The 9,774-nt window shown below is 38.4% G+C and overlaps 1 long non-coding RNA gene across 1 annotated transcript in view; it reads left to right on the forward strand.

Moving 5' to 3' along the window:
* The first annotated feature begins 842 nt into the window (after nt 1-842).
* The window catches only part of LOC113661689, a 29,973-nt gene continuing 21,041 nt past the window's right edge, over nt 843-9,774 (forward strand). Inside the window, exon 1 of the long non-coding RNA XR_007140053.1 lies at nt 843-1,145. This is a non-coding gene — a long non-coding RNA (uncharacterized LOC113661689). The remainder of the gene's footprint in view (nt 1,146-9,774) is intronic.

Genomic DNA, 9,774 nt, shown 5'->3' on the forward strand with positions numbered 1-9,774 from the left:
TATCTATCTATCTATCTGCCTGACTGCCTATCTTTCTGTTTGTCTAAAATAATGTAAATAAAAATTCAAATGAATTGTAAAAACAACTTGCATTCAATGTTTTAAACTGATGATGAGATTCCCCATATTGTTGTAAATTATATATATATATATATATATATATATATATATATATATATATATATATATATATATATATATATATATATATATATATAATGTGTGTAATATATGTGTGTGTGTGTGTGTGTTAGTATATGTGTTAGTAATCCCTCCTGTACATCCCTGATCACTACATGTCCCACATTGTCCCGCTACAGTCCTACATCCCTGATCACTACATGTCCCACATTGTCCCGCTACAGTCCTACATCCCTGATCACTACATGTCCCACATTGTCCCGCTACAGTCCTACATCCCTGATCACTACATGTCCCACATTGTCCCTCTACAGTCCTGCATCCCTGATCACTACATGTCCCACATTGTCCCTCTACAGTCCTGCATCCCTGATCACTACATGTCCCACAATGTTCCTATCATATCTTCTCCTCCATTCTTGTACAGCAGCTCGACTGCATGGAGCTTTGGCTTTTTCCACTCTGATAATCCAACGAATTAAAGGCGAAATCCCAATCGTGCCCATAGGCCCTACATGACGGCCCTACAGTGAGAGATACATAAAGGCTTTTGTGCCCTATATAGTGAACTCTATATTGTAATAGACGCAGATTGGGATGGAGCCAAAGGCGAGTTTTCTGGGTGCGCCCGCGCTCGACCAATGACGCGCCTCGCCCTAGATCACGTGATCCTCTGCCTCCGCTCTTCCCACAGCGTTCAATGTGCGAGCGCAGGAAACGCTCAGTGTCACAGTGCCGGTGTGCGCGAGACGGCGCTCACAGACGTGCCGGTGCGCGCGAGACGGCGCTCACAGACGTGCCAGTGTGCGCGAGACAACTTTATTTTCCTCTGTTTTCTGTATAGACGCGCCGCCATCATCATCATCATCATCATCATCATCATCATCATCATCATCATCATCATCATCATTATTATCATCATCATCATCATCATCATCATCATCATCACCGGCTTTATTATGACCAAGAGGACTTTCGGTGTCAGGGGACGACGTGGCGTTCACGTGAGTGGTCTGTATGTACTGTATATAACGTGTTTTATTCTGTTTGTAAGGAGGCTGAATTGTCACTGTGAGGGAGCTGTCAGTCAAACCTGTGTATAAACTCGCGGTTATACACTGTATTTATTTACTCTTTAATTATAGTCTTTTTTATCATCTTTATATATGTTATATATATTATTTATTATCTTTAAACCCTGTGGACATTTTACTCTTATTATAAACTACACACACATTTTACTCGTATTATAAACTACACACACATTTTACTCGTATTATAAACTACACACACACATTGTACTGTTATTATAAACTACACACCCATTGTACTGTTGTTATAAACTACACACACACATTGTACTGTTATTATAAACTACACACACATTTTACAGTTATTATAAACTACACACACATTATACTGTTATTATAAACTACACACACATTGTACTGTTATTATAAACTACACACACATTGTACTGTTATTATAAACTACACACACATTATACTGTTATTATAAACTACACACACACATTGTACTGTTATTATAAACTACACACACATTGTACTGTTATTATAAACTACACACACATTGTACTGTTATTATAAACTACACACACAGTATACTGTTATTATAAACTACACACACATTTTATTGTTATTATAGACTACACACACATTGTACTGTTATTATAAACTACACACACATTATACTGTTATTATAAACTACACACACATTTTATTGTTATTATAAACTACACACACATTTTACTGTTATTATAAACTACACACACATTTTATTGTTATTATAAACTACACACACATTATACTGTTATTATAAACTACACACACATTGTACTGTTATTATAAACTACACACACATTATACTGTTATTATAAACTACACACACATTTTATTGTTATTATAAACTACACACACATTTTACTGTTATTAAAAAACAACACACACATTTGACTGTTATTATAAACTACACACATTTTACTGTTATTATAAACTACACACATTGTACTGTTATTATAAACTACATACACATTTGACTGTTATTATAAACTACACACACATTTTACTGTTATTATAAACTACACACATTTTACTGTTATTATAAACTACACACATTTTACTGTTATTATAAACTACACACACATTTTACTGTTATTATAAACTACACACACATTTTACTGTTATTATAAACTACACACATTTTACTGTTGTTATAAACTACACACACATTTGACTGTTATTATAAACTACACACATTTTACTGTTGTTATAAACTACACACACATTTGACTGTTATTATAAACTACACATTTTACTCTTATTATAAACTACACACACAATTTACTCTTATTATAAACTACACACACATTGTACTGTTATTATAAACTACACACACATTTTACTGTTATTATAAACTACACACACATTTTACTATTATTATAAACTACACACACACATTTGACTGTTATTATAAACTACACACACATTTTACTGTTATTATAAACTACACACACATTTTACTGTTATTATAAACTACACACATTTTACTGTTATTATAAACTACACACACACATTTGACTGTTATTATAAACTACACACACATTGTACTGTTATTATAAACTACACACACACATTTGACTGTTATTATAAACTACACACACATTGTACTGTTATTATAAACTACACACACACACATTTGACTGTTATTATAAACTACACACATTTTACTGTTATTATAAACTACACACATTTTACTGTTATTATAAACTACACACACACATTTGACTGTTATTATAAACTACACACACATTGTACTGTTATTATAAACTACACACACACACATTTGACTGTTATTATAAACTACACACATTTTACTGTTATTATAAACTACACACATTTTACTGTTATTATAAACTACACACACACATTTGACTGTTATTATAAACTACACACACACATTTTACTGTTATTATAAACTACACACACATTTTACTGTTATTATAAACTACACACATTGTACTGTTATTATAAACTACACACACACACATTTGACTGTTATTATAAACTACACACACATTTTACTGTTATTACAAACATTTTATTATTGTGGAGTTTTTTGGCTATATTTCTAAACTGGACAAAAATCTCGGTGCTTTTTCAGTACATGGACAATATTTTAATGTAAACATGATTAAAAACATTGTGTTGGAACTTATATGAACACAAAATATGATGTACAGAAGTGACTTCATGTGAAAATGGTCTAAAGTGTGTGTGTGCGCACGTGTTCGTGCATGTGTGTGCGTGTGTAGGTGTGTGTGTGTGTGTGTGTGTGTGTGTGTGTGTGTGTGTGCGCGCGCGCCCCTGCCAATGTACCGCATCGGTCTTTGTCTGCCTCTTTTGCTTCCCACACCTCCCCCTAAAACACACACACACACACACACACACACACACACACACACACACACCTGAAGGCTAGACATAATGATCAACAGAGTCCCAGTCAGTCTGGATCAGTGCCTGCTCTCTTTCTTCTCTCCTCCATGGCTTCTTCTCCTGCCCTTTTTCCCTCCTTCCTCCGCCTTCATTTCCTGCATCTCTTCCACTATACAATCAAGGAGCGGCACGCAATGTCTGTTGGGGGCCAAGTTTTACACACACACACACACACACACACACACACACACACACACACACACACACACACACACACACACACACACACACACACACACACACACAGGAAACCTAAACTAGAGTGTTTTATTGTAAGTGACGGTGAAGGGAGAGGTGCACAAGTACATACACTCATGAACACATGAAAGGCGACATTGTCTCCATACATGAGAGGGCGAGAAGGAGAGAAACTTTTTTCTCTGTCGTGCCAGTTTTAGCATGCACATAGGAAACAGCCTGAAGTGTGTGTATGAGCCACAGCTTCCATTTGTCCTACAATAAAGATCACAGCTTGCTGTGTGCGTGCCATCATTAATGTGCATCAAAAACTTTTTCTTTTTTTAACCCAGGATTGCTTAATTATTTATTTGCAGTATTTATATCCTAGCATTAACACACTTTGTGTGTGATATATCCTGAGTTTAATGTAGCAGCTTGAACACCGTTATTCCTAAATCTTTATCCTGATCTACTCCATTTATAGTGCTGATGTTCCTCAGCATTGTTTTTTAATTTTTACATTTTAGATTAGACAGATTTTTGGTTTTGTCTTCTCGTGTCTTTAACAAGCATGTAGGCTTCAAACGTTTAGTACTGATTGTAGTATGCGTGGTGTTATTTTAACAAGCAGTCATTCTGGAGTGTAACAGCACTGGGAAGACAAAAAAAACCTCCCCTCTCTCCTCCTCTACTATAATCCTTTGAAGGAACGTCATAAAAGGTTCAATAGAAGCAACCAGCTGTTTTTTTCTTCTTTGCATCTTCTTTCAGGCGTTCTACATGCCAGCGAATAGGAGGCCCACTCACGCCCTTGCACGAGGAGGGTGTATTCACGACTCGAGGGCCGACGAGGTCCATGGAGTCAAGTGGCTACAGCCGGATTATTACTCGTCTCATTTTTGATGTCCTGCATTGCTAAAAAACACACGGCGTGTCTGTTATACTAAACAATACCATGTGAGGTTTTACTGAGACGGGATTATAATTAGATTTGTGAGTTTTCTACACCTGCTTCAGGGTCAACACACAGCTCAGTAGTTCTTCCTCTGTCATGTGTTTTTCTTTATGTATGGAAATATTAGTTAGAGATTTTTCACCTAATATACAGGTTTTATTGTTTATTCACAGGTTTGTGTTTATCTTCCCTTAGGGAAACGGTCTGGCATGGAAGAGGTTAATTGTTTTTGAATCTTTATCCATTTGCAGACGGTGGTGGGACGGGGAACATAATTGAGCCGCTGGCCGTTTGAGTGGTTATGGATTAGAGAGGAAAAAAGCTGCGTGAGAGACGGAGGAGGCGAGGGAGAAGGAAGGGGGAGGAAGAGAAAAGCGAAAGGGCCCGTGTTCTGTATACTCGCTGCAGGGGTTGTCTGGGAGCACAGGCCTGTTTAGTCAGCGCCCCATGTGAGCTGTGAACCTTGACCTCTGAAATGCCCATCCCTACTCCAGGTGCATGGTTCTTCTTTAGCTTAACACACACACACACACACACACACACACACACACACACACACACACACACACACACACACGCACACACACACACACACACACACACATTCTCTGTCTCTCTCACTCACTTAGAGCTTACTTGGGCTAACACACCATGACGACATGAACCTTCCCGTATTTCAGCTCGGCCTATTGTGATTTTGTCTGGGTGCTGAGGGGGGGGTGCAGAAGTGAACAGGGAAGGGTTAAAGCCATCATCCTGTACATCAATGCTCACTCTTCTCACCCGAGGTTCTTTCATGTAAAAAATTTAAGCTCATCACTTAAAAACACACACACACACACAGCACACACACAGAAATAATGTGTTGTAATATTCATGAATGTGTTAATCAGGAGCTTGTAGGGTATAATTATTGTAGCATTTGATCATGTCGGAGAAACCACCTCGGGCCGTGGTGACAGCCGCTCTGTGCTGTTAATGCAGTTTAATATAAATGTCTGTGTGGACTGAACCATGATGCAGCCTATTAGCCTCGGTGTACGGTTACTGAGGCGATTAATATACTTCCTGCTACCATCTGGATGCGGTGGGTGAAGAGACGAGACGAGACGAGGTGCAGGTCATTCTGTGTCTCTGGTGGACATGAGGAGTGTTTAAATTTATTCCTTTATTCATTCCGTCACTTTATCTTCTCGTGCTTTTCCACTATAAGGCTTTCTCTGTGGGACAGCTAAAGTTAAACATGTTACAGATTGTCAGGTCTATAGATTGGGATGTTTGGTCAGGAGCATGAGCAGGTCATCACGTCAGCTTTCAGCTCAGCCCAACTGAAAATGTGCCAGTATTATTAGTCCTGCATCAGTGACCCATCATCGATTAATTAACTATTATAGCGTGATTTATCTTTATAGTCCATCTGTCAGTCGGTGAATGAGAGAAGGAAGCTCTTCACTTGTATTACCATTAAGGCTTTTTTTTTTTGTCTTCTGCTAGTCAGTGATCAATAAGATAAAGCTGACGTACAGTGAATCATGACGCTTCCTTCCTTCCTTCCTTCCTTCCTTCTTAACAGCTGGAATCAGATCAGTAGTAGTTATAAAAAGAAAACGTATTTATCAGGTTACAGCTGTTTGCCTTTCAGGAGTAGTGATTGGTAAAAAGCCGTTTTATTGTCAAGGCGTCAGGAGCTTCTTCAGACAGACAGAAGTCCACAAGTTCCGTTCAGTCTGTTACTGAACGCTCCTGGACCAGCATTTAAATCGTTTCAACCGGTTTGTTCTGAGTGATTGTAAAAACGACGTCATGACACCGTAAGCGCTTGTTTCTGTTTAGTGTCTTGGGCTGTGTTTGAAAAGAAATGATCCAAGCGCATGTCTCCGTGACCCACAGCAGACCGGATGTGGTGTGGCTTTTTATTTATTTATTTAATGATATTTATGGAAAGCTGTTAATACAGTAACGTGTGTGTGAACGTTGTGGAGAAGCGTTTGTAGCTAATCTGCACAAACCAGGTCTTGGTATCAGTTTATTATTATTATTATTAGTAGTAGTTTATTATTGATTTATTATTTATTAGAATATAACTAATAGGAAATTAAAAAAAACAACAAAAAAAAAAACTCCATTTTGTAGATGTATTTTGCATCTGGATGTTTGTCAGTTACCATTTGGTTAAGCTTTGATTTTTCTGCAGTCATGTGGCTAAAATTGTGTAGTGACTAAAGAAATAGAAGAAACACCAAGGCGTGTGCTTATTGCATTCCTGTGGCAGTCGTTGTCAAAAGTGTGTGTGTGTGTGTGTGTGTGTGTGTGTGTGTGTGTGTGTGTGTGTGTGTGTGTGTGTGTGTGTGTGTTGCTTTCATTTTGTCTGAACGGTCTGTAGCTTTTTTCACTGGAACAATAAACCAAGGGTTCCACTTTATTTGTGCAGGAACCCTCCTGAAGCTCCAGTGTCATGAATGGATGTATTAGACTGGTTAATCTCTGGAGATGAGTGCATCCAAACCCCTCTGTTTTTTTTTTTTTCCCTGATCACCTCCTACTTCATGTTAAATTGTCCTTTTCGTGCGGGAGTAAAATCTGTGACGGCACTGTAACGCACCCCGTCGGGAAGCTGGAGGGTTTAATTCTCTATGCTGCAGCTTAAAACGTCCTCTGCTGTAGATCATGAGCCAGTGATCATATACAGTACGTGTCCATAGGTGTCTGTTTATATCCAGTTTTCTGAAGCAATTCCTCATTTGTGTCTGAGGGGAAAAAATTCAGCCAGACTTGAAATACTCTTTCCTCTATAAATCTCCAGCACCCGGTGTCAGCTCGCCTGATGCTATTCAAGCTGCCTGGATGCGTCTTGAAGCGGATTTCGAGTTTATAGAAGCTCTAAAACTGTGAAAATGTGGAGTGGAGTTAAAGTATTGACATTTAGGAAAATGTTTTCATGCAGTGAAAAGGAAGTCAGTAGGCAGTAGTGTGTAGGTCGTGCGTGCAGCTAATGTACACCAGGACATTACATTACTCACCAGTACAACATACCTAAAAACATTAGAAAATGGTGGTACAAACTCTGGCCTCGGCACATACTGGTGTATTACGTGGCTTAGAGAAGCCATTTGGAATCCTGCCCTCTGGTCTGTAATGCTCAATTGTGTTTGGATGAGCTTCAGTCATTTTATTAACTCCTCCAAGTCTGAATTGGGCACGAGCACAGATCTGCGCAGCAGGTAACTATGCTGTAAGCGGAAAAAAAAAAAAAATTGCCCTGTTCTGTCTTTACAAGATCCAGAATAAACACTCAGTGGTGTTTAGTCTCACCTAATGCCCTGTTAAGTACAGTACTTATGAATAAAGCTGCAACGTACAAAAATAAATTCCCTCCTCCGTGTAAAGAAATCGAGTGTGTTTTCCGATCTTTTCTCTACAGATGAATGCACGTGTGTGAGCTCAGTGAAGCTTTGTCTGTTTTTTGTGTGACAGCTGTGTGTCTTTTTATAATCGCTATTTCATGTTGTTTTGTGTGGAAGAAATGGGAGGGGGAAAAAGTCTTCAAATGTCTAACGCAGGTGCGTAACTTTAGGTTGTTTGTTCCGCCGGCGTACGCGTTCGACCGAACCGCAGTACAGCTGTAGCATTTCAGATAAAAGCGGTAAAACCATAGCCGTTTATGTCTGTCAGTCGATGACGGAAATATTCTGTGTTAGGAGATTATCGGTGCATTAACACAGGCACTGCATACCAACACGGGTCAAATATTTCTTGTGTTCTGTCTGAGTCTTTCAGCTCATTGGTTAAGGCAGTTAATAGTGTTGTGTACAGTATGAATGAACGGCAAGACAATTAAATATAGGTTAAGATACAACTTCTATCTAACACACTGCATTTAGAGTTGTTTTATTTATTTCTTTATTTCTTTATTTATTTTTAGTGCGAACATCTGTTTTGTTTTAAACTCACTTCAGGTGTGAAAGCTGAAGCTAACGATTAGCCATATGTGATGCTCCATCCATGTCTAGAATGGAGAAGTGTGTGTGTATTATCTACCATGCAGGCTTGGACCTGGTTAATTATAAATGAGCAGATCTGGGTGTAGGCTGTAAGCTACTAACGAGGGTTATAAACTAACGAGGGTTTTTTTATTCTCCTTCATAGCTAAAGTGCACGCTAGGCCTCGCTAGGTGACAGAATTTATGATATCGATAGAATTTATTCTACATGATCGTCGGCATGTCCGATGACATATTAGGGCACAGGAAGGAAGTTTTTTCCATAGAATATAATAAAATAGAACTAATTTCATTTTTTTTTTTTTTTATCAGAAAATAATCAATTATAATTAAATTTTAGACGTTATCTTTGTTCATCGCATCACAGACTGAACATATTTGCTATTTTTATTTTTTTATATATATTTTTTTTCAGATATTTTGATTTATTTCAAGGTTGAAGCAATAAAATGTACAGTACATTCTGTAACTATACTTTTTATGTTTGGATAAGAAGCAAACGGACGTGTTTAGGTCCTCATTAATAATCCCTCATCTATCGAAGTCCATTTCTAAACAGAACTGTTTCAGATTCCTCGTCGTCTCTAAATGCGTTTCTCCACCCAAATAAAGATACAGTAGGTGAGGGCTCTGAATTTGGAAGTGCAGGTCTCAGCATCTGCTGCCCCTTTCTTAAAGCCCCTTATGTTATTGCTGAGTCTACAAAAAAGCACTAGAATAGTAAAGCATGTTTTTGTCTCTTCAACCTGCTGTCTGTCACCGTCTCTCTCTGGAGAGAGAAAAGAGAGAGAGAGACAGAGAGAGAGAGAGAGAGAGAGAGAGAGAGAGAGAGAGAGAGAGAGAGAGAGAGAGAGAGAGAGGGAATGAGAGAGAGAGAGGGAGAGGGAGAAAGGGAATGAGAGAGAGAGAGAGAGAGAGAGAGAGAGAGAGAGAGAGAGGGAGAGAGAGAGAGAAAGGGAATGAGAGAGAGAGAGAGAGAGAG

The sequence above is a fragment of the Tachysurus fulvidraco genome, chromosome 2, assembly GCF_022655615.1.
Source record: "Tachysurus fulvidraco isolate hzauxx_2018 chromosome 2, HZAU_PFXX_2.0, whole genome shotgun sequence".
NCBI classification, from domain to species: Eukaryota; Metazoa; Chordata; class Actinopteri; order Siluriformes; family Bagridae; genus Tachysurus; species Tachysurus fulvidraco.